Genomic DNA, 24,654 nt, shown 5'->3' on the forward strand with positions numbered 1-24,654 from the left:
GGATTATGTAAGAATCATTGCCACTGATACTGCAATGGAAATGTATGGATTCAAGACTTAACTGGAAATAAACAACAGTGAATAAAATGGGACCTTCTTCTGAGTAGACTGCATAGATTTTAGCCACAAGGAACTCACTATAGTTGCTCACTTTTCGGCCAATGATTTGACACTATTTACCATGGAGAACCAAAAGGAAAGTCAATTCATAACTTTGATCTCCACAACTGAATACAATGTTTAGCGGCTTGGGTGCTTGAACAGAAACCGTTTTGTCCTGTACCAACTAGATCCTATTATTGTAAGAATTAGTGAATCACTCAGGTCACAGAAGGGGATGATGTTATGAGCCAGGCTTCAAGTGCATGTACTTTTAAACACTGTACTCTCAAGTTTGGAAACAGTTAAGCGCTGATACAAAATTAAAAACTGATACGAGGGCTGATTCAAATGGGTAGCCATGTTGGTCTGAAGTAGCACAATAAAATCAGAGGGCTGTACACTTCAGGCAGAATGACAAATTATTTCAAGAATTGTCCTCAAAGTAAGCTTTAATTCTGAAGTTCTCAACCTTTCCGGTTTTTACCACAAACCATTTTATTAATCTTATGCCATTTCCACTGATCACTGAAAGAACCTGGCTCACATGATAAAAACTTAATGCCCAATTTCCTAAAGGACATTTACTTATTCACAGGTATTCTATTATAGTATTCAATGACAAAAATAACCCTGCAGGGGCACAAAACCCCCCTGACAGGTGGGAAATAGACTGCTTAAGTGTCCAAGATTACTCTCATGCCAAAAGGTCACAGACAGAGAATCTTTGTCAGGTAGGGGCAGCAGATGGAGAAGGGCATTGAGGGAGTGAATTGTTATGAAAATCCAACATCCCACCCAGACTACTTTTACATTCTTCCAGTGGTCAGTGCATCATTGGTTGAGAACCACATGTTGACTTGATATCTCAACCCCCATTTTCCTAAGAGGTTATGTTTCCATAGTGCTTTTTTTTTACTGCAGTTCCATACACTTCTCATTTCCTGCAGGGTTCACTGCATACATTCACAGAGACTACCACAGGCCCTAAGCCTCCATGCAACTTGTCTATGAGATACAGTTCAATTAGATAAACTGAGCTGTAAAAGATCACTCAGCTAGCATCAAGAGTCAGACAACCCAAGGCCACCATTTAGTTTTCATTCACCAATTTGCTCCTGATCAATGAATGAAATAAAGACACAAAATAAATGTCAGCATTTTTTATTTGACAGGTGGTAATGTTCAAATTGTTTCAGCCTCCTTGGATTTTGAAGAAGTCATTCCGGAAGCTTTGTGGTAAGGTTTGATTCATTCCTGTTTGGTGGAAGCTCTAGAAAGGCTGACAAAGCTTGGGAAGAGGAGCAGGAGTTCAGCAAGATTTTTAGTCACTCTTTCTTCTCTTTCTTCTCCCTCCTTTCCTGTGGCCACGTCTCCCTAGATAGAACACAAAACATGGTTACAGCTCAGGATCGAGCCATGTAAGGAAGGAGCTCTACAGGTAAGAAAAATCACAGATTCATATTATATTAGAACTAATTTACCTCTCCTTTTGCCACCATGGCGTTTTCTTCTCCTCCTCCTTCGTCCACCTTTCCCTCCGCCTCGCCTCCGGCGTCGACGGCGGCTGAGGCTGCGGCTCCGGCTGCGTCTGAATCTTGCCATTTGGGATGGTGCTTAGATCCCTTTGAGCTCTTGGCAGCTGGAGCTCCACCTGTCCTGGGTGGGCTTTTCAGAGCTTAAGGCTCACTGGAGCCAGCCCCGCCCTTTTTATAACTGAGTGTGAGGGCCAGTGATGGCTAGTGATGCTTCCTCATTGTGACAAAACACAATGAATTATGTGTTCATCTGACAAGCCAATGACATGGCCCTGATGATGTCCATATATGCCCAAAGGATACTGTAATTGGCAAAAATAATATTTTATCATTGATAACATTAAAGATGTTCACAGTACAACCATAAACATGTTCACAGTACAACCATAAATAAATCCAGGTAAATCACCATTTATATAGCTATCATCAACATATTTAGAAGCAATATTCAAATCCATTTTGAAACCTTTACAAGTTTGAATGAATACACCTGAATAGGGTCACATGGCATAATTCCTGGTTTTTGCATATGGGAAGCCACCCCATGTGCAAAAGATGGGGAGAGACTGCTCAAAAATACCCTTGTGGATTAATGCTTGACTGTGTACTGGGACCATTTTTCTTCAATGAACCAATCATTTAAAAAAAAACCCTAATTATGAAAAAAAAACGTTTCAAAAACACGTTGTTGCCCAGTTGCCTAACCTCAATGAAATGTTCCAGCAAGATGGTGCTCCAACACATCAGGGAAGAAAGGCTTGTAATTATCTTAATGCAACACTTCCATGTCATTGGATCAGTAGGGGAGGTCCAGTCCCATGATCTCCTCACCCACCTGGCATAACCCCACTAGACTTCAAGGATCTGTTTACCAAAGGAAGGTAGACATAATAGAGAAGCTACAACAGGAGAACACTGAGAACTGTTACAACAGTAGACAACAGCATGCTTCAGTAAACCTGGAGAGAGAGTGTTGCCTGGATATCCTTGTGGGGTTGAAAACCTCCAGGTAGGGCCTGGTGAACTCCAAAACTTCACTTCATCTACAGATATCAGTTCCCCAAGATAAAATGGCTGCCTTGGAAGGTAGTCTATATGGCATTATACCCTGCTGAGGTCCCTCCCCACCCCAAACTCTGCCTTCCCCAGACTGCATCCCCAAACCAAGAACGGCAACTGTCTTCAAACCACAAGGGAGACTCATATCAAAGTGGAATTTGGAGAACTATATATAAATAAAATGTGATATGTTCTATATTTAATAAAGCAAAACATTTTCATTATTATTATGATTCAAAGTTGTAAAGGTTTTATTTGGACACACTGTCTTTCCCTGTGCCTAACCATTATCCCTATTTTTGTAGACAACTTTCTCTGTAATCATGTACTTGATTAAATATTTTTTATTAAAGATTGAAAAGTCATAGAAGCAGAAGCATAACATTTCTGATTCCTTAATGTTCATATTAACACTACAAGGGGGCTCTGACATTCCTAAAAGAGTCAAAATACGGTAGACACCTGGAACTCCTTTGCCTCCTTCAGACACTGGACTGTTCCATTCTATTTCCACTATAATTGTTCACCTTTGGCAAATACTATTTATTTGCCAGGGAAAGCCAAGAAAGAAACTGATTTATAATGAAATCAAATTCCTTTTACCTCCTTCAGAGGTTTCCTAACCTATGGAACAACCTTTTAGTCAATCTCCAACTTGTTTTCATGATTTAATAGTGCTTTTTAAAAATTATCCTACAAATGAAGGGGTTGCATTCAGATAAATTCTCCCACAAACAGAAGGGTTGGAATAATATCCACCAACCCCCTCTTTGCTGCAGACCCTGATATGCCCCTCATGCCATTCATAACAATCCCGTCCCCCCAAGAGCAGTATTGTGGGGAGATCAGTGGACTGCAGTTGGAGGTAGTTGTGGGGAACCAAGAACATTGTGTTGCATTGGCAAAAGTGTTTTGCTGTGTAGATAGACATTTAGTCTGGATCCACCTGTAGATCTTCGTAACACTATGGTAACATTGGTGAACCAATCAAGTCACAAATGGGTATTGTGACATCACTAACACTTCAATTTGTTCTATTGTGTGATACCAAATGCAAATACAGTATTACAAAATGGGATTAAAGGCTGTACATTCCAGAGGAAATGACAACCATTTCAAAAGACAGTGGTTTTTACTCTTTTATATATATTCCACCCATTTTCCTAAAAAGGAAAGTATGTTTCTATTATACTTCATTTAAGAGAAAAGAAACTGCAAACCAGTCAGAGTGAATATGTTAACTAACACTGAACCATGTTCACAATACTGGACCGTCAGATCCCATTAATGTGAGAGAATTGGGTATGCGCTTAAAGTTTTGTTGCTGGTAGTGTTCTCTTTTTCCTTTTAAATCTATTAGTGATCACATCATGTGTTCACAGATGGGTGAACCTGATATAAGTAGCATTCCTTGTTCAGACTGCCACCAAAATGCAGTTCTTCAAACACCCCACTTTTGTATAAGACTGCCAACTCCTTCCGGGGAAATTCCTGGAGATTTAGGGAATCAGGGTTGGGAAGGGGAAACAATTTCATGGAGATGTGATGCCATTCTAGTCTCCAGCACAATCATGCTCTTCATTGTAGATGCATCACTTAAAACAAACATTCATCAGGAGAATGAAATACGGCCGGTGGGGGCGGGAGTTGTGTTACCAAAGACTACACTGCACGTTCATGAGTTTATTGACAGGCAGATGCTATAGTCTTGATCCTATAGCAGGAGAGTTCCATCTTGCAGTTTACCCCTCAAAGTCACTGGTGACTTATCCGATGGGTTTCCTTGTCATGGAAGATGCCAGGAGATGACTCAGTGGTCCTCGAGATGGAATTTCTAAGCAGCAGCAAAGTAGTCACTGAGCACTATTTTCTTCCTTTCCAGTAGTAGTATGTGGCACAGACACGGACGTACCCTACCCAAAACAAAATAATAGATGAACAAAGCCCATTCGAAGCTTACTTCACAAATGACATTCTAATTTGGTTATGGCTTCTGATCAAATTATTGACCGAGCATAACATGCCCATTGAAATAATATAACACATAGAAAAAAGAAAATGTACCTTTCCTCTTTTTTAAAGGCGCATCGTATAATTTCCGGCACTTCTTGTTCCTCCTGCTTGGAGGAACTTTGCGATCATACCCTCTGCCACATGAACTACCCATACTAGCTCTTCTTTTTGACATCTTTAATGCTTCAGGAATTCAGTATCGGAAATGTTATCACTTTGTCTTGACTGCCAACCTGTCTACTCTGATGTTTTGTGAGTTTCTGAAAAAAATGTTGCTGATCTCCTACTTTAATAATCTCCTGAGCATTGTGACATACTGCTAACAATGACCTTTTATTTATTGAAACATAGCCATATGTGTAAGGGGTATTGTGCATGGGATATTACGCATGGATGTAATCCGCCTTGAGCCTACAGAGAAGGGCATAATATTAATATAATAATAAATTAAAAAAAATATACAAAAATTGCTGGGATAGGTTAATGGAGAAATGTTTGCAAAGACCACCAAGATTCTGACAATTACATGCTGTCATTAAATATTCTTACTCCTTTTCAGTTATCTGTTTAAGAACTCAACTATATATAAAGGCCCGGGGGAAAGGTCTGGGACCCAAAATGGATCAGCTCGGCAACTCTGGAGTCAGAAATGCATTCCAAGGCTCCTATAAAACCCAGCAAAGGGGAAAGACAGGTACCCGTGTTGTGTTTTTGGGCAACTCACTTTCATTTTTGAAAATCTGAATACTGATCCTGGGAGTTTTAGGTGGTTTTGCCCATGTATGCTCAACCATGTTCTCTCCTTTCATATGAATTAGATACTGTTTAACATCATATCTCAACACACCCCACATAGGCACCAGTTTACATACATAGTTGAAAAAGTAGGAATGTGGACTGTACTGGAATGAAAACAGAGACTAACATAGGTTTGCCTGGTCCCCCCTGGTTACAAGCTCCAGGTTGGGAAATATCTGGAGAACTGTGGGTGGAGCCTAGAAGAAGAGCTGGTTTTTATACTCTGCTTTTCAGTACCCAAAGGAGTCTCAAAGTGGCTTACAATTGCCTTCCCTTCCTCTCGCCGGATCAGTCACCCTGTGAGGCAGATGGGGCTGAGAGAGCTCTGATAAAATTGCTCTGTGAGAACAGCTCTATCAGGACTGTGACTATCCCAAGGTCACCCAGCTGACTGAGTGTAGAAGAATGGGGAATCAAACCTGGCTCTCTAAGTTAGAGGCCAACACTCTTAACCACTACAACAAGCTGGCTCCTAGGGAGCGCAGAGACCTCAGTGGAATACAGTGCCATAGAGTCTACTGTGCATAGCAATCATTTTCTAAAGGAGAACTGATCTTTGTATTCTGGAAATGAGCTGTAATTCCTGTTCCCAAAACCCCACCTGGAGGCTGTCATTCTTAGCATGGTCAGATCATGTGACTTTAAGGTGGCCATCAGATTCCTAATTAAATTCAGTTTGAAAAGATACATTTTTAGCTATCATAGTTCCCTGTTTCCCCCAAGAAAATCAGGATCCTAGTATTCAACCATGTGCCCAGTCTGATTACAATGATGGAGCTCTAAGCCCCATTGATTTCAAAGAGATGTTTAAATAGGTACTTAGACCTCTTTTGTTGAAAATGATAGATGGGACCCAATAAACCATGAATAAAATAAGCTCATGAAACAGATCTCTTTTTCCTTTCTTCTTCTGCAGCATCACCCCAAGCTTATCAAGATAACAGGATCTGGAGAAAAAGAACAGAATGGAGCTTGGCATCCAGAGCTCAAAGAGTTTAGTTGCAGTTTATTTCAAAACAAATACAGCTTAAAACCTTGCCACATGCAACATTATGAGCAATTCCACACAGAGGTGTAAAATGCACGCCACCTCCTGCTTGCAAATGTGTGATAGGAAACTGCGTGGGGCTTTTTGCACGCCTTCAAAATCGCACAATGGTTGCCAATTGGAAACGCTATTGATTTGCCTTAACACACGACGTCGTAGACAATCTGCCACACACCTGAAACCAATCTGCAAAAAGCGCTTCCTTGTAGCGCTTTCAGGGGAATCCCAAAAAGTGGATTCACCCTCCGGAAAGCGATACACTCTTGCAACCAATCTGCAACACTAGCGAAAAAGACCTGTGCGTTAACATTGTTGCGGTTTCTTCAAAGTCCCTCCTCCTGAGCCTGTCCTCCAAACTTCCGGCGAAGCGATCGCCATTTTTTTTTCTCAGAGCGAGCGGGGATAAACGCACCAGCAAGCCTCTTTCTGTTTAGAGGCTTCCCTGGCTTCAGTCCCTCCCCTTCAGTCACTAAGCACACACATTTAACACAGTCATTCAGCCGAAAATCGGGCCCATGATAGGGGGGGGAGGGGGGGATTTTTTTTTCCACTCGGAGGCAGCGTGGCCACGATCAAATGACAGCTCAAACAGAGGCTTCCCCGGCTTCAGTCCCTCCCCTTCAGTCACTAAGAACACACATTTAACACAGTCATTCAGCCGAAAATCGGGCCCGTGAGAGGGGGGGGAGGGGGGATTTTTTTTCCCACTCGGAGGCAGCGTGGCCACGATCAAATGACAGCTCAAACACCCCAGGCAGCTGGATGGGTCTCTCCGTTGCAACGAATCTACACAGATTCGTTACAATGGGTGTGTGTTTTTTTTAAAAAAACCTTTCTTAAAGGGAAAGGGGCTGTTTGGGAGCATGCTAACGGCTGCCCATTGGCTGCTTGACGGCCAGGGGCGGGATGAGCTCGGCAATAGCGCTTCCTTTCTAGCGATTTCTGCCGAGACCGGAAGCCTGTGGGAAACGCTACAAAACGCAACTGGATACCACTACAAAGGCAGGTATGCATAACGATGAATTCCACTATTTTAAATGGCGATTTTTCATTCAGTGACCAGTTTGCAACAAAGATCCCGGTGCGTAAAGGAAGTTTTCACACTTCCTGATGGGAGACCCCTCCCATTTTATCCTGCAGTCTAATTGTGGCTTTTTGCATTCCAATGGCCCATTATGCACGGGGGGGGGGGGATAGCGCGCATTCGGGGTGGAATGACGGCGACTAAAATCACCGATATCGCACAGAGCCGGCTGCAACTGGCCACAGATTTGGTGCATGCCGCCGAAAAAGCCATGTTAGCAAAATGCGGAAGAAAGCGGAGCTTCCGGGTGACCGGGGCGCAACCAGAAGCGGCGCCGGGGTTGCCGCGTGTATAATCGGTTACTCTGGGTTTTGCCGCCGTTGCGTCCCGTCCCGTGCATAAGCAGTTTGCTTCGCTTCTTCCCCCTCCACGTTTTCCATGTGACCCGAAATCGCCGTTTCGGTGGCCGTGCATAATGGGCCAATGAGGCGGCAGAGAAGCAGGAAACATGGACAACCCAAAGTTTTCCCACAGCTCCTTGGGTTATCAATCAACTAAAGCCACCATTCCCTTCACAGTGGATGTTTCGCTTCCACATTGCTATGGGGAAACGCCACAGCAGTAAAAGATTTTTTGTTTTAAACTTGCCTTTTCGCATTAACGCTTAGCAATAAAACATTTCCTTAAATCCCTTTTCGGGATTCTTTATATTAGCGATCCCCAATCTGTGGGCCGCAGACCACATGTGGTCCTTCAATTAATTGGAGGTGGGCCCCGAAGGACGCCTTCTTCCACCCACCCCCCGGCCCTTTACTTCATCCCCCCCCAGCCCTTTACAACACACTTCATTGTTGTGGCGTGTCTGTATCTTATTTTGAAGGGATATTTAAACATTACCATAGCGATCAGAGAGCGCTAGGGCAGTGGTTGAGAGTAGAGGAGTAAACTGCCCCCCCCACCGGGCCTCAGTAAAAGGCGTTGAGTGGTCCCCGGTGAGTGGTCCCCAGCGTTGAGTGGTCCCCGGTGATAAAAAGGTTGGGGACCACTGCTTTATATAATGGTCTCTTTTTATGTTTGTGTAGATTTGTGATAGGCTGGCCATGGTAACTGAACCCTGATGATAAATACATCATTATCATTATCATTATCATTATCATTATCATTATCATTATCATTATCATTATTAACCCACCGCTATCAGCAAACCGTTTCACAGTGGGTTACAGAATAAAACCCCACATAAAACAATCATAACCCCATTAAAATATAAACCCGGGCAGTGAAAATACTTACCACTGCAATAACTAACCCCCTCTCAGTGCACCATGGAGGGAGTCTATGGATGCTGCCACAGGTGATGGTCTGACCTGATGCAGTCTCTTTCCTGGGGGACCCCATGATCTTCAATGCCATGGCCTCAACCATAAACCCAGCAGAACAGCTCCTTTTTACAGGCCCTGTGGAATGCAGGGAGCTCCTGCAGGACCCTCAGCTCTTCTGGGAGCTCATTCCACCAGGTTGGGGCCAGGACCGGAAAGGGGCGAGGACTGAAACAAAGAGCATGGCAGTCAGGTGTGAGAGTTCATTAAGGATGTTGTCAGAAGCTCTGCATTTATCTTCTATCCATCCTTCTTTATCTTGCATCCTGCATTTATCTTCTATCTTTTATCCATCCTTCTTGCAGCCAAGCAGTTGAAGCATCTCCCTCATTTCTCTCCTCTTTTAACTCTCAAAGATATATTTATCCAGTGAAGCAAATCGATTTGAGATTGAGACAGCATACTTTGATGTAATAAAATCATCTATCTTTGTCTGCTTGGAAAGAGGGGGCGTAGTAACATCTTCACCATCACTCACCCTGTTACTTGTTCTTTTGAAGCCTTCTATTGCAAAGTCTGAGCAATTAGTCTTCAAGTTTACTAAGCTGTTAAAAATTCCCAAGTAAAGGACTGTCATAGTCACAAATAAACAATAGAAGGGACTGTCACTCGGACAGGGTGAGCAAGTAAACAGATAAAATTCAGAGGGCAATAAAAATTTCATGTCGTTTTCCATCCTCCTATCTTCTTAATCATAAGGATATAACAAAGCAAAACAAACTGCAAATACAGCAGGCAGCCAGTAATCCAAGCCAAAAGGTCAGGAGATGCTAGTTACAGATAATTGGGTTTTTATCTTCAGTATAGGAGACTCCTCCAAGGAGCTCCAAAGTAGAGACAGTGTTCTAGAGGCATTTTGGTCCTGAACAGGTTAATAAAGGTGTGAGAGTTACACTTATTAATTTCTAAAATATTGTTCTTGAGAGTATATAATGCATTCCACTGTTTTTTGTGGTACTCTTATTTGTTTAATGCCTGTTCCGGGTTGTTATGTGTTTGATGCTATCCCGTTGCAGTGTAATAATATTAATAATAACAAAAATATTTCTGGTTAGCTTCTAACCAGGACTCAAATCTGCAAAATTGCCATACTATTTTTGTCACTCTTCCAAGATATAGTGAAGCTTGTTCAAAGTAATGTTTATTCCATTCAAATGTTTGCAGCTTTTTTTTGTAGCTCAGATTAAACTGCCTGCCTGCTCTTTTAGATATCAGTTTCCAATTCCACTTTCAGTTTCATCCATCCAAATCCTATGATCCCTGTTTTATGTGGTAACTGCAAACACATGATTGTATAATTTTGGGATCTATGCAGTTCTTAGCATGTTTCTGAAGCAATTTGTTTGTGTGAAACTTCATAATTGCACAGAATTCTTCAGGCTGGGGGAGGGGGAGTTTTGAAAAGGAGCCCAGGCGGCCTCTGTTGTACTTTTTGTGCAACTGTTTTACTACTAGCTGCCGAGAGCCCATTGTATTTTTCCTCTTGCTCAGGATTCTGTAACCTTCCCCCCTCCCTTTTCAGACCTGCTATGAAGGAAGCCTGTCACACCCACTGACGGAGGCAAAGGACATGTTTCCTTCTCGGTCTCTCGGTGACCATTTCCATACCCCAAATTCAGCCTGGTCCTGGCTTGACTCAGACCATCAGCTGATGAATCCACGTTCCCTTTTTTGCCACAGGCCTCATTGGAGCATATGTCAGGGCTGGCGTTTCTGGAAGGGGGAAAACCAGGCAATCCTGGCCTGGGTTCTCTCTCCCCATCACCCATAGGACAGCATTCCTAAAAATAAAAAGAAATGCCCAAGGAAGCTCCGTCACATTGCGCAGCCCACCCAAGCACCCATTTTTGCCTGGGTAGCAGATCTTTATAGTCTGAAGATGAGCAGTGATTCCAGGAAATCTCCAGGCCCCACTGGGAGGTTGGCTACCCATGAGTTGATCCTTGATTTTCCTTGAGGTTCAGAGGTGGGACCTCAAAATGGTACAATGCCTCAGAGTCAACCTTCCAGAGCAGCCATTTTGGCCTGGGGAGCTGATCTTTATAGCAGACACGTAGAGGCTTGCAGGCTGAGGTTAGGGTGGGGTGCAGGTTTGTCCCACCTGTACTGTGGGCTCTGGACAGCCCTTACTAGCAACACTTTGTATTTTTTGGCACAGACAGACACACAGACCAGCAAGGATCATGCAAGGCTGGAAAGTCCAGGAAGGGCTAAATAAAGACCATTTAGAGCAGTGGTTGTCAACCTGGGGGTTGGGAATCCTTTTGAGGTTGAATGACCTTTTCACAGGGGTTGCAGCAGGGCGAGCAGCCTTCTCTCAAAGGGGGTCCCAAAGTGGCCAACGTGGCTTCTCTTCCATTTCATCCACATAACAGCCTTGAGGGGTAGATCAAGATAGAGCATTTGTCTGGAGCAGCAGAAAAGAACAAGATCAGCATTGTGGGACAAGAGTAAGGTGACCAGACATAACAATTTTGGTGGGACCGTCACGACTTTCAGCAACTTGTCCCACGTCCCATGGCCTTTTACGAAAATCCTGATTTTTAAAAATCTGCTGGCTGGCAGTGGGATCCGGCGAGGGTGGCCTCTGCCATGCAGGCCCCAGGCTCCTCTCAAGCCAGCTCCTCCGTCCCTACCCAAACCCTTCACCCTGCCGCCCCCACCCTGCCCCGTTGAAGGCAGTGAAGTGCAAGATCCAGGCGCTGCAGTAGGAGGCTGACGAGGCCGAGAAGTGCTCCCAAGTCCTGCAGCATCAGCACAACTAGGGGAAGAAGCTGCGCGAGAAAGTGAGCCCGGCTCAGACTGACGGCGCTCATCACCTGCCCTCCTGTCTCCCTCCGGCCTGCCTGCTTTCCTTCCTTCTGGGCTGTGCCCTGACGGCTGCCCACCCGCCCGCTCAAGCAAGACGTGGTCTAGCCCCTTCGATGGCTGCCTCCACCGGCGCACCGCCTCTGAGGCCACGAGCAAGATGGGCGGGCGGGCGAGGCCCAGGTGCTAGTGGATAGATGGACAGATGGGAGGGCCGGCGGTTGGGTTGGGGCAGTCGGATGTGCCTCCGGACCTGGCCCGCACTGCCGTCCAGTACCTCTCCTTCCCCTGCAGGTGGTGGCACTGCGACAGGAGCCGCATAAGGCACTCACTCACTGGGCCAGTGGGCTGGTTGTTGAGGCACTGCTCCCTCTGTCTCTCTCTTGGCCTGTCCCCTACTCTTCCCTGCTGGGCTTAAGGGTGTTGCAAGGAGGGCACAAAGAAGTGTGCTTCCTCATCGGCAGCCAGGGGAGCCCAACCGGAGGGAAGGAGGGAGGGAACTCAGCTGGGCCCGGGCCGCTGCCTCTGCCCCCATGACCTTCAGTCCGGGCTGGCCCCCTTCCGGGATGGTGTCCCACTTTATCTTTGTAAAAATCTGGTCACCTTAGACAAGAGGCAAAACTTAGAAACCCCAGAAAAAAACCAATTTATATACAACCATGAGCAATGGATCTTCATGCCATTGGTCAGTTTGGGTTAAATTTCTGTGAAAGAACACTTCCAAATTTTTATGATTGGGGGTTACCCCAAAATGAGGAATGGTATTAAAGGGTCGTGGCATTAGGAAGGTTGAGAACCACTGATTTAGAACCTGTAAATTGTGAACAAGTCTCCCCTCTGGAGAGACAGAGGGGTTGAAGTGACTTTGCTCAAGCCTGGCCTGATATAAATCTGTATTTTCCAGGAAAGTCCTATAAAATCAAAGGCATAAGTGCCCCAGAATTTCAAGTAAGAATTAGCTTGGGAGTTTACATGTTAAGGCTTTACAGGAATGTAGACTGTGAGACTTTGCGGGGAGCTAGATTTTCCACTCTTATTAGTCAACGATTTGGCTTTGTAGACAACAGGAACTGCAGTTGCCAGCAATAGGTCTCAAGCTTCATCACCAGCCAAGCAACAGACTGTGCCCCCCAAGCCCAGTGAAAGTGAAATTGGGGCCTCAAGTGGGGTCTCAAAGGGGTATAGTGCCTCAGAGTCCACCATCCAAAGCACTGTTTCTGCTGATCTTTATAGTATAGAGATGAGCTGTCACTCCAGTAAATCTCCAGGTCCTACCTGGAGTTTGGCAACTCTAGAGTTGTAAAGATTCCTTGTGATTTGGAAGTAGGACCTCAAAAGGGTCCACTGTCTCTCTGTTGTTCTGTGTATGTGTGTCACACTGAGGGTCAGTCTTCACTGCCACTCTTCTAAGAATAATTCAGGGATGTCTGTGGCCATGTGCATTCCTTTTGAAGGGGCAGACATTAAGGGGGAGAGCTTCCCCTTCAGCCTAACTGCGTGGAGGTGAGCTATACTTCTGGGGGATCTTCAGAACCCACCTGGTAGCTGGCATCCATAAACCTCAGTGAGATACAAAGCTACCGAGTCCCTCCTCCAAAGCAGCCATTTTTGCTTGAGGAGCTGATCTTTATAGTCTGGAGATAAGCAATAATACCAGGAGATCTCCTGGCACCACTTGGAAGTTGGCTACTCCTGGGTTGGAAATATTCCTTGAGGTTTGGAGGTGGGGCACCAAAAGTGTATAATGCCTCTGCAGCCATATAGTGCCCCCTGGCCTATTTCAGGTCAAGAAAACATTGCAGAGAGGAAGTGAGATTGCCAGATAGATGTAGGTTCATGTTCTGGAATTCCATACTTCCTAGGTGCGCATAAACCTGACAGGTCAGGACTGTTGTGCACAGAGACCCCTCCTCTTAGAGTTGCCAACTTCCAGGAGAGGCACAAAACCCACACCAAACCATGACCAGTGCCTGTTGCACTACAGCACGCAATGGGCTTTACTACTAGAATTTTAATGAAATAGATAAAAAACGTGGGAACAATCTGCAAACAAGTAAAATTCTGATTAGATTAGAATACTAATCAATGCTGCCTAATCTTACTCATACCCCATAGATGCAGGTGCATGCTCTCAGGCTTCTCCAAAGTTGCTGGAGACTGGACACAAAACTATACCTCAAGTTTGCCTATTGGTGGGCCTTCCCTCTTATTTGGGAGTCACCTTCCTGAGCCAATCTAAACTACCACATTGGGTTGTCATGTGGGAAAAATAGCAAAGAGAAAAGTGGAAGCTGCTTTAGGTCCCTAGAGGGGAGAAAAACTATGCATTAAGGTAAAATTTCCCTTCAAAGACTTTTTGCCAACCACTTCAATAGCAGAGTTCAAGAAGTCTTGCACTCTGCACCAAAATAATACCTGTATTCTAACTGGGTAAGGTGAAAAGGTGTGGTGGGGTGTGGAGCCATGGCTGACAGGCTGGCTAAATCATGGCCCTTCTGATTTTATCTCTTTGCTCCATCCATCAAAATAAAACTGTTCATGTTCTTGGAATTTAGCTTGGGAGAAGGGGGCTTCTTGCCTGCTTCAAACAGACAAACTAAAGCATTCTAAAATCATATTTCATTTATCTATATGACAGTCCATGTCACATTTAAATGACTCTGATGCCCTCATGACCACTGAATGAAAGGACAAAAAACCAAAATTTCAGTGCTTTATTGACAGGTGGCAATGATCAAATTGTTTCAGCCTCTGATTCTGAGGAAATGATCCTGCGGTTGCTTTGTTGGTAAGGTCTTATTCATTTCTGTTTTGGCAGAAGCTCTAGAATGGCTGTCAAGGCTTGGGATGAGGGGGTGCTGAAGATCTAGCGTTTTCTTCCTCTCCTCCCTCCTCTCTTGCGACCACGTCTCCCTAGAAATGACAGGAGGAAAAGCAGGGTTACTTCTTAGCCCTGAGGCATGGTAGATGTCCGGAAGGAACACTAAGTCAAAGGAAGCCACAGGCTCCAGATCAATGTTTAAAGTCTTTACCTTTCCTTCTGCCACCACTGCGTCTTCCTTTTCTCTTCCCGCCTTTCCCTCCGCCTCGCCTCATGCGTCGGCGACGGCTGAGGCTGCGGCTCCGGCTGCGTCTGAATCTTGCCATTTGGGATGGTGCTTAGATCCCTTTGAGCTCTTGGCAGCTGGAGCTCCACCTGTCCTGGGTGGGCTTTTCAGAGCTTAAGGCCTGCCGGGACCAGCCCTGCCCTTTTTATAACTGAGGGACAAGCCCAGTAAAAGCCAATGACGCTTCCTCAATTGTGACTCAATATAATGGCAAGCCAATAGCAGGCCAGTGACTCAACCCATATGATGGACTAGGCTAGTGAAAGATAGCCTAATGGATAGAAACAATAGTTTTATTCCTTATTGTTTCATAGAATACAATTAAATTAAAATTTAGAAACAGCAGGATTTTGTTTTACTTTGTTTCTATTTGTTTGTTTTGGAAATCAGCTGGAAAGAAACACCAGTCATAAAACTTTTAACTTTAGTTCATATTTAGTTCATAACTGATGTGTATAAAAGATATTTTAGTAATTTGCACTAGTTAATAAATTCAATGAAAGCATCCTGATATCTGCTTGCCTGCTTGCCTCCCTGCCTGCCTGCCTATCATCCATCTATCTATCTATCTATCTATCTATCTATCTATCTATCTATCTATCTATCTATCTATCTATCTATCTATCTATCTATCTATCTATCTATCTATCTATCTATCTATCTATCTATCTATCTATCTATCTATCTATCTATCTATCTATCTATCTATCATCTATCTATCATCTATCTATCTATCTATCTATCTATCTATCTATCTATCTACCTACCTACCTACCTACCTACCTACCTACCTACCTACCTACCTACCTACCTAGCTAGCTAGCTAGCTAGCTAGCTATCCCTCTTCAGAGGCTGGTTTGAGACAACTTACAATCCAAAATAATCATTTACAATTGCAATTTACATAGCATATATATACATTGCTCTACCATGACTTCTGATCACTTCTGATCACTGTGGTTCAGCCTACCCTCTTATGCTGTGGATATTTCTACAATGGGCTGCAAGTGTTGAGAAATGGCTCTAGCCATGTGCCTATAGAGGGGGTGGGGAGAAAATGAGGCTATGGGCAAAGAAAGGTGGAAAGTTTTAGATTCTGACAGAGGAGACAGAAAAAGATATAAAAACTCTGATGAGCAGAGCATGAAGCATACAGAAGACAGGCTCTTTCTCTATCTGTGGAGATCTGGTCAGACAAGTGAGGTTGGCATAATAAGCAGGATATATTCATAACAATTTAAGGGGGAAAGTATTTATTCCTAGCCTAAAGCATACTCTCATTTATATTTATGTGCCTTCTTTGTTCTTTATTCAAGGAAGAGATTTGTTATTTGGTTATATATTTCTTCTTTTTTAAATAATGCATACATATAAAAAATGAACATTTTGATGGTCTAAAGCAGTGGTTCTCAACCTTCCTAATGCCGCGACCCTTTAATACAGTTCCTCATGTTGTGATGACCCCCAACCATAAAATTATACAAGTGTTCTTTCACAGAAATTAAACCAAAACTGACCAATAGTGTGAAGATCCATTGTTCACGGTTGTATATAAATTGTTTTTTCGCCAGGGTTTCTCAGTTCAGTTCTGCCTCTTATGCCACCATGCCGATCTCGCTTTTTTCCACTGTTCCAGACAGACGAACGCTCTATCTCGATCTACCCTGCAAGGCTGTTGTGTTGATGGCACTCCCACGGCCAAGCTGCTTGCCCTGCCACAACCCCTGTGAAAGGGTCATTCGACCCCCAAAGTGGTCTCGACCCCCAGATTGAGAACCACTGGTCTAAAGCCTATTTATATTTAAAGCCTATTTAACATTGCAAAAGAAATCCAGGGTATACCCACTGAAGGAATGTAAGTGATATACAAGGCCTGCACTTCTTTGGCTCCCATAGCTACAGGCTTCCTCTGTTTTAGTCCAAAGGAATTTACTGAAATTAATCACATGCTGGCAAACAACTGGACACAATATATTTGCCAGAATAACCAAGATGAAGACTGTGATATAAACAAACTGTCTTTACTCTATCTCTAAATTTGTATTATCAACTTTGGAAAAGTCAGTGGTCAAATGTTGGTACAAGAACTGAGATTAAGTCTGTATATTCCAGGAAGAATGCTGGAATTCCATGTAACGGGATTGTGTGTATTTGAAGTATATATTTCTTGCAGTGTCTCCAAGAACGAGGTACATTTCACAAATGCTTGAGAGGGAGGAATGGTGTCCAGGCATGGGACTAATGATGAACCATTAACACTGAACCATGAACACAACCCTCAAAGAAGCTTATATTCGCCTTCCCTTTCCTCTCCCCTTTGAGAGAGGTGAGGCTGAGAGAGCCCTGATATTGCTCAGAACAGTTTTATCAGTGCTGTGGCAAGTCCAAGGTCACCCAGCTGGCTACATGTGGGGGAGCTTGCCAGGCTCGCTAGATTAGAAGTTCAGGCTTCTAACCACTACACCAAACTGGATTATTATGTCAACAGTTATCACCATAGCTTCCAAATGTCATGTACTGTTCCAACACCATGATTTCCATATCACTGTTTAGTCACTGATATGGGGGCTGTGTAACTGTGTTACATTCTCCGATAAAAACGTAAACAATTTAGGGAAACTGTTCTCATATGCAGGTTCAAATAATTCAGAAGACACATATGTAAAATTTCAGGTTTTTTATTGACAGGTGGCAATGATCAAAGTGTTTCAGCCTCCTCAATTCCGAGGAAAGTCATCCTGGTTTCTCTGTTGCTAAGGTCTGGTTCATTTGTGTTTGGCAGAAGTTCAGAGAGGCTGAAAAGGCTTGGGATGAGGAAGAGGGGCGATGAAGATTTAATGTTTTCTTCCTCTTTTCACTCTTCTCTTGTGGCCACGTTTCCCTAAACAAGACAGAAAGTGAAAAATGGTGGTTACTTCTTAGCCCTGAGGCATGGTAGATGTCAGGAAGGAACACTGTAAGCTAAGGAGAGCCACAGACTCCAGATCTATGTTCAAAACGTTTACCTTTCCTCCTGCCACCACGGCGCCTTCCTTTTCTCTTCCCGCCTTTCCCTCCGCCTCGCCTCCGGCGTCGACGGCGGCTGAGGCTGCGGCTCCGGCTGCGTCTGAATCTTGCCATTTGGGATGGTGCTTAGATCCCTTTGAGCTCTTGGCAGCTGGAGCTCCACCTGTCCTGGGTGGGCTTTTCAGAGCTTAAGGCTCGCTGGGGCCAGCTCTGCCCTTTTTATATCCAAGTGTCCAGCCCTGCAACCATTGATGATGCTTTCTCAATTATGACTCAATACAATGGGTGTTCTGTTTGGCAAACCAGTGAGTCAGGCTATATGATGAACAGCCTATAGCCAATTCATCTAGCAATATATACCCCAGTTGAAAGAAATACTATATTGATTCCTAACTGACCACTTGATTAAATAAATATTGATAATTTAGGAATATGTGAACTTAACATCACGAAACTTCAGGAGATCAAAACTTTAAAGAAACATTCTGTCTCCTGGGGGGGAAATATATATTCTTTCCTTTTTTTTACAAGTTTTGGAAATGTGTATGCTACCTCTTCGGAGAGAGGCTCTAGGTGGCTTCCAACTAAAACAATAAAACAAGCTATTGAAAATAAAAACTACATAAAATGCTGTTGAGCAGCCAAAGATGACATTTCTAAAAACAAGACCTTGACAGAGGCAGATCATGAAATAACTAAAAGGGATGAAACACCTTAATTAAAAGTCTGCATAAAAATAATGATGGTGTTTGTCTGCCAACAAGAGAAAAGTAAGTTGCTAAATGAGCCTTAAGTGGGATGGGAGGCTAAAAGCAAGGAGTTCTCACTTTGAACCATTTCTTCTCTTAAAATTTATTGCTAATATGTGTTGTGGTGTGAGAAATACAAAGTGTAACATTTTTGGGCCTCACTCAGTGATTTGAAATATTTGATCAAGCCAGTATCCTGACCTTTGACCTTTTATATTGCAAACGGATGTAGATTGTAAAAGGAGCCATTGTGTCAGTCGGTTAATGCAAAATATATTTTCAGGGGCACTTTGAAGACTACCAACATTTATATTTAGATGGCTTTTGTGAATCGCAGCTCAACCCCAGAGATCTAACTGGGAATTCTGCAGTGGCAACAAATTACAATGGCACAATCATTTGAAATTAAGAAGTAGATCTTTGGACTGAGATGCTAAAAACAGCCAAATTACTTGCTTGAGTACATCTTGAAGCACTAATGTTAGATTCCGGGGACTCTTGCTTCTGTGCTATATTCCACTATGTCCTGAGGTCCTCCAAATTCAACGAATGGATTTGGGGAGCATGAGTTAGTACAAGGTAAAGGGGAACACTAGTTCCATAAGAAAACATATCATTCATAATTCACTGTATTCAAATCAAAGTTCAAACCTAATCACATTGAACTCAACGGGACTTCTGAGTAACAAGTAGGCTTCAGATCAGACTTTGTGGTTAACATTGTTTGGATTATATAGGAAATAATTACAGGCAACCACAGGAAATGATTACAAGTTATTCAATACCGGAACCTAAAGAATAATACATCCAACTGGAATAAAAAAGACAACTTTTATATGTGCCTTTTTTTGTTTGTTTGGTTGGTTGGTTGGTTGGTTTTGCCAGCTGTGCCATGGTGTTTTTTCTTATGTTTGATCATACATATGGAAAAAATGAGATCAGAGCCCTGCAGTACCCTGCACAGTTCCACAGGGCTTGTACAACCCAGCTGTTCCATTAGGCCTATGGTGGAGACCCAAAACATCAAAATTATGCTGGCTTCCCTGCCAAGACCCAATTTGTGTCTCTACTCCATTCCTTTTCCAGCAAGTATAAGAACTGGGCAGCTGATGTCAGAATTGTGTTTTAGATTTTAACTGTTTAACTGTATTGACTTTCCCATATTTTATCCATATATTTTATATATGTATTTTGTCTAAGATGGGATGGAAAATACAATTCTAAATAAAAACCCAGCTGAATGCCCTGATATATTTCTTCAAAGATCTATTTTCTGCCCAGTGGAGTCACTTTTCTTATCACTTTGTCATACATCCAACGACTATGTTTTCTAATCCTCTGATAGTACACCTGGTTCACAAGGCAAGTGGGCTGTTTTTAGGACTGTATGTAACATTCTTAAATGCCCAGTGATTTGGGAAACATGGACAAACTGTGAAGATAACTTCAGTTAACATTAAAATTGAATGACAGACAAATTAAAATTTCAGTGCTTTATTGACAGGTGGCAATGATCAATGGTTTCAGCCTCTGATTATGAGGATGTCATCCTGGTGGCTCTGTTGGTAAGGTTTGATTCATTTCTGTTTGGCAGAAGCTCTAGAGAGGCTGGCACATCTTGGGATGAGGGGGATGGTGATTTAGTGTTTTCTTCTTCTCCCTCCTTTCTTGTGTCCACGTCTCCCTAAACAAGACAGAAAAAAAATTAATGGTTACTTCTCAGGCCTGAGGTATGTTAGGAAGGAGCAGTCTAAGGAAAGGCAAGTCACAAATGACAGGTGCTTGTTAAAAAAAATCTACCTTTTCCTTTCCTCCTGCCACCACGCCGTCTTCCTTTTCTCTTCCCGCCTTTCCCTCCGCCTCGCCTCCTGCGTCGGCGACGGCTGAGGCTGCGGCTCCGGCTGCGTCTGAATCTTGCCATTTGGGGTGGTGCTTAGGTCCCTTCGAGCTCTTGGCAGCTGGAGCTCCACCTGTCCTGGGTGGGCTTTTCAGAGCTTAAGGCGCGCTGTGGCCAGCTCAGTCCTTTTTATACCTGAGTGTCAAGTTCAGCAAAGGCTGATGATGCCTTCTCAATTGTGACTTAATACAATGGCAAGCCAATGGCAGACCAGTGACTCAGTCTGTATGATGGACCATCTAGCGAAAGATAGCCTAACTGAAAGAAATAATATTTCCATCGGTGGTTAGTTTGTTGTTAGATAAATATTGTTAATATTGAATATGTGTGGACTTCACATGGCAACATTTCCGAGGGGAAATCAAAATAATTTTTTTTGCTTGGAAATCAATCCAAAAGAAATGAATGGTGAATTTTTTGCATAGTTTTGTGTTAAATAACGTAATCTGGTATTTGCTGAATTAATGTCATCCAGACAATGAACTATTTCCTGCCAAATGAAACCATGAAGGGCCAAGGTACAGACGGAATCCATCTTGAATGGAGAACCCTGAGTTGATAAAGATTCTCCTGAGGGACAAAAAGCTGGCAGCAGGAATGGACAAGGTCAGCAAGACATTTGGAATGCTTTATCTTGGGAAAGCAATCCTCCTAATAAACATGTTCCACAAATAGGAAGACTGTTTTTTCTCTAGAGGACAAAAGCATGCCACTCATGGAAACATTGACAGTTCCAGGAGCCCTATAAGTGGACCTCCACTGATATGCCAACAAAGCCTCTAGTAAATCATGAAATGTGTCCCCTTTCACAGAACATAACAATAGGCAGAATAAATATGACTGTTTTGAGTTTAAAAATGGGTGAGAGAGAGTCTGGGTTGCTGACATTAGACATGGTTCTCTTACAATGTATGTTTTGAGAAAGGATGACCGGAATAAGCAAGGTCATTAAATGAACTGACTTGTTCTGGCCTCGACCTGAGCCAGGGCCTTTTCAGACATGACTCCAGACTGGGGGGATGAGCTGCCAGTTGAGATCTGGGTCCTGATAGCACTGTCAAATTTCTGTAGGGCCTGTAAAACAGCACTCTTTACATATTTTATCGGCTGGCTGGACTGTGATGGTTGGCAGGAAGTGGAACACTACTGGAATTTTATTTGTACTTGATTGTGTTTTATAGTATGTTGTTGCATTTAATTATGTAATGTTTTAACAACAGTTGTGAATTGGCCTGAGCCCCCTTTGGCAGGGATGGGTGGTATATGAGTTAAATTATTGCTGGGACTTTTGGACTAAGCTTGGCCCTAGGTCCCTCCAGAAAAATAAAACTGCAGAGAAACTGCTTGCAGTTATTGGTTACCTTTTATGGAATAGGCACAGATCCAGTGCTTTGAGGTTTAAAAGGAATAATCTTTACTAGAAAGATTACACATGAATATATACAATACTCGTCTGTTTCAGTCTCCTGACTCACTGCACCAAAACTTAAAAGTATAGTTACAAATAAAACACATTGCAAGCCCTATAGCTGGCTTTGCAAGCAGGACTACATGCCCATATATCAGAAGATGGAGAGAGCTGAGAGCTTAATGGAGGATTCCTTCCTCCCTGCTAGCAGAGATCTTTCTCTGGTCAGGCAAGTGTGATATCTCTTTCCAATTCTGAGGATCACATTCTGGTCACATTTAACCAGTCTCTTTCCTGTTCGTGGCTAGTGCCTTTAGCACTTTTGAATCAGAGAGTGTTGCCTGTTCTTCTTGGGTGCTTATTTCATCTTCAATCTGCTGATCGATGGACCATTTCCATTTCATATTCTTTTCCAAAAAGACATTTCAGATTGTAATGCAAGCCTGCAAGGCCTACCTAGGCCACTAAAAGTTGTGTGATTTAAGTCCTGGACACTTTCTGCCCTATATGTCATCGTTTTTAAGCAACAAAGGTTACCATATCAACTACGTGAGCTCATAGTTGCCAGACCCTTTAAGTAAAAGCATAACGCATTTAGTATCTTCATAAACTCAGATACCAACGCAGAAGGCAGACTGCACTGGCTTTGACCAAATGACATGCTCCTCTACCTAGGATTTTAACATCTTGTCCCCAAGAAAATGTCACGCTGTCACACCAAGACTTGTCCCAGACGAAACAGGAGGAGGACACTTTCTAGGATTCCGAGGAGAGGGAGGAAGAGGAGAAAGAGGAGAGGTAAAAAGCAACCCTTTGCCAATCAGGCAGCCCTGCATTTGGTGATAAGACAAATGATTGGAAGAAGCTTGTTCAGTAGGAGCTATGCCTTTCTTTGAGCTCTCATACAAGTGGGCAACAACATTGCTCTTTATGGGGGGAAATACTTAACATATTTTGTATTCTTGTCTCCACAGGAACTATAGCCAATACCGTATGTTACTACAGGAAGGCGAAAAAATGATCGCTACTAGCCTCCTTTTCTAATGTACAGCAGTTCTGACAATGTAAGCCATCACCAACAGGCTGAGTTCTGCCGAATAAATGAACCACCACTCCAGCAAAGCCAGATGGACTGACATCCCAAGATGCTGAAGTCCTCCAAAGAGGAGCAACCTGTCATTAAATGTGAAGCTGCAATTACTTTTCTGACTGGCCTGATTACTTTACCAACTTTTGCCAATGGGGGATGGGGGAGGGTGTGAATTTCAGCAACAATTTGATCTTTTTACATGAAAACAGACTGTGGTTTCTCAAAGATTCCCGACCAGAAATTCTACCTCAGGTAAACATAATGGTTTAATCAGACTTTTCAAAGTAGTTCATACAAATATCGTTAAAAATGAAATAATGCTCTGGTACTACATGGAAAAAGACCCAGGGTTGGCCAAATTATGGCTCGATATTTATGAGCCCCTGCCAATTGGTCATGATGGCAGTGGTTCAGGGTAACTCTAGTCCATGGACATCTGTAGAGCCACAGTTTGGCCAACCCTGGCTTAGGTGATAACATACAGAAGAAACCGGGGAGTCGTAATTCTGCTTCACGGGAAAAACACACAATGGACTACAATTTCACAGTTATGTCACAATAGCCTGATGATTTCACTCCCTCAAAGCATGACTTCAAAAGTATCTTGTCAGCAATGGTTTCTATCATTGGCAAAATTAAAGATGCCATATCAGGTCTTCTGGTATATGCCATGGCTATCAAATGTATTTTTATTTTCAAAAATAACATTGGATTAGATTTAAAAATCACTGCCGAAAAAATAAGGTAATACAAGGGGATATCTATTTGTGCTACATCTTTAACAAAATGCCTAAAGCATACATGACAAAATAATGTTTTTTAATGTTCACTGCTTTGAAAATTAATCATACTATAAACCAAGTGCAGTTAAAATATATTACCATCATAAAGTTGTATTGGTATATTCCCTGTTGTCAGGGCAAACCTAAGGAGAGCTACACCTTCCAAAATCGATTGAAATCAGTAGGATAAAAAGAGTATAACTCTGTGTAGGATTGCACTGCAAGCAACCCTCCTAACCAATATGTTGAACCTGTTCAATACTTAACTGAGAACTCCTAGGGAGCTGTAAGTACTCATAGACAAGGACATACTCGAGAAATCTAGGATGGCCCACCTACCGCTCTGAGTCCTAAACACAGTTCTAATTCCAAAGAGAGGACAGATAGTAAAGCAGCATAAATACTCAGATGAATTATTAATATTATTATCATTATTTAGATTTATACCCTGCCACTCGAGATCGTCTCTCAGTGGGTTACAAACAGCTCATAAAACCCCCACAAGATAAAAACTAAAACAATTTAAAAAACCCAATTACTAAAATTTTACATTTAATTATACCAGCAAGCAACAAATTCCTTTAACCCTAGTCCCCAGAAATCATGAAAAGGTTGGTTTGCCTTTGCAAAGGTTCAAAAGAATCAAATAATATTATATTCCTTATATAATATTTCTGAAATATTCCTCTTGAAGATAAGCATGTTTTGAAGATCACTCATTTTAAAAGATAATTAGTGTCTTTGCTATATTCTCACTGGCCCATGCTAGTAATCTACAGATTTCTAGTGCAACTTTTTCCACAGTGGCACACAATTCTTTTACTTTAGTTATACAGACTATATCTGGAA

At 42.8% G+C, this 24,654-nt stretch overlaps 7 long non-coding RNA genes across 8 annotated transcripts; 2 read left to right on the forward strand and 5 right to left on the reverse strand.

Moving 5' to 3' along the window:
* Positions 1-1,247: 1,247 nt before the first annotated feature.
* On the reverse strand, positions 1,248-1,935 carry LOC143843676 (uncharacterized). The gene is made up of 2 exons (XR_013233644.1): positions 1,584-1,935; positions 1,248-1,476 (listed from the first exon to the last, which is right to left on the reverse strand). It is a non-coding gene; the product is annotated as an uncharacterized LOC143843676 (long non-coding RNA).
* On the forward strand, positions 1,480-6,548 carry LOC143843678 (uncharacterized). Of its 2 annotated transcripts, none has more exons than XR_013233646.1 (3): positions 1,480-1,540; positions 5,269-5,403; positions 6,424-6,548. It is a non-coding gene; the product is annotated as an uncharacterized LOC143843678 (long non-coding RNA). The 2 variants fall into 2 exon arrangements; XR_013233647.1 differs by lacking the exon at positions 1,480-1,540 and adding an exon at positions 3,763-3,871.
* Positions 4,367-4,963, reverse strand: LOC143843677 (uncharacterized). Its single transcript, XR_013233645.1, has 2 exons — positions 4,761-4,963; positions 4,367-4,609 (listed from the first exon to the last, which is right to left on the reverse strand). It is a non-coding gene; the product is annotated as an uncharacterized LOC143843677 (long non-coding RNA).
* A 7,918-nt stretch (positions 6,549-14,466) lies between the features above and the next one.
* LOC143842657 (uncharacterized) lies at positions 14,467-15,507 on the reverse strand. Its single transcript, XR_013233260.1, has 2 exons — positions 14,799-15,507; positions 14,467-14,679 (listed from the first exon to the last, which is right to left on the reverse strand). It is a non-coding gene; the product is annotated as an uncharacterized LOC143842657 (long non-coding RNA).
* Positions 15,508-17,535: 2,028 nt separating this feature from the next.
* Positions 17,536-18,343, reverse strand: LOC143842658 (uncharacterized). Its single transcript, XR_013233261.1, has 2 exons — positions 17,879-18,343; positions 17,536-17,754 (listed from the first exon to the last, which is right to left on the reverse strand). It is a non-coding gene; the product is annotated as an uncharacterized LOC143842658 (long non-coding RNA).
* Positions 18,344-20,106: 1,763 nt separating this feature from the next.
* Positions 20,107-20,741, reverse strand: LOC143842659 (uncharacterized). The gene is made up of 2 exons (XR_013233262.1): positions 20,429-20,741; positions 20,107-20,312 (listed from the first exon to the last, which is right to left on the reverse strand). It is a non-coding gene; the product is annotated as an uncharacterized LOC143842659 (long non-coding RNA).
* Positions 20,742-22,459: 1,718 nt separating this feature from the next.
* LOC143842660 (uncharacterized) lies at positions 22,460-23,133 on the forward strand. The gene is made up of 2 exons (XR_013233263.1): positions 22,460-22,731; positions 22,908-23,133. It is a non-coding gene; the product is annotated as an uncharacterized LOC143842660 (long non-coding RNA).
* The last annotated feature ends 1,521 nt before the right edge of the window (positions 23,134-24,654 follow it).

The sequence above is a fragment of the Paroedura picta genome, chromosome 8 (assembly GCF_049243985.1).
Source record: "Paroedura picta isolate Pp20150507F chromosome 8, Ppicta_v3.0, whole genome shotgun sequence".
Taxonomy (NCBI): domain Eukaryota; kingdom Metazoa; phylum Chordata; class Lepidosauria; order Squamata; family Gekkonidae; genus Paroedura; species Paroedura picta.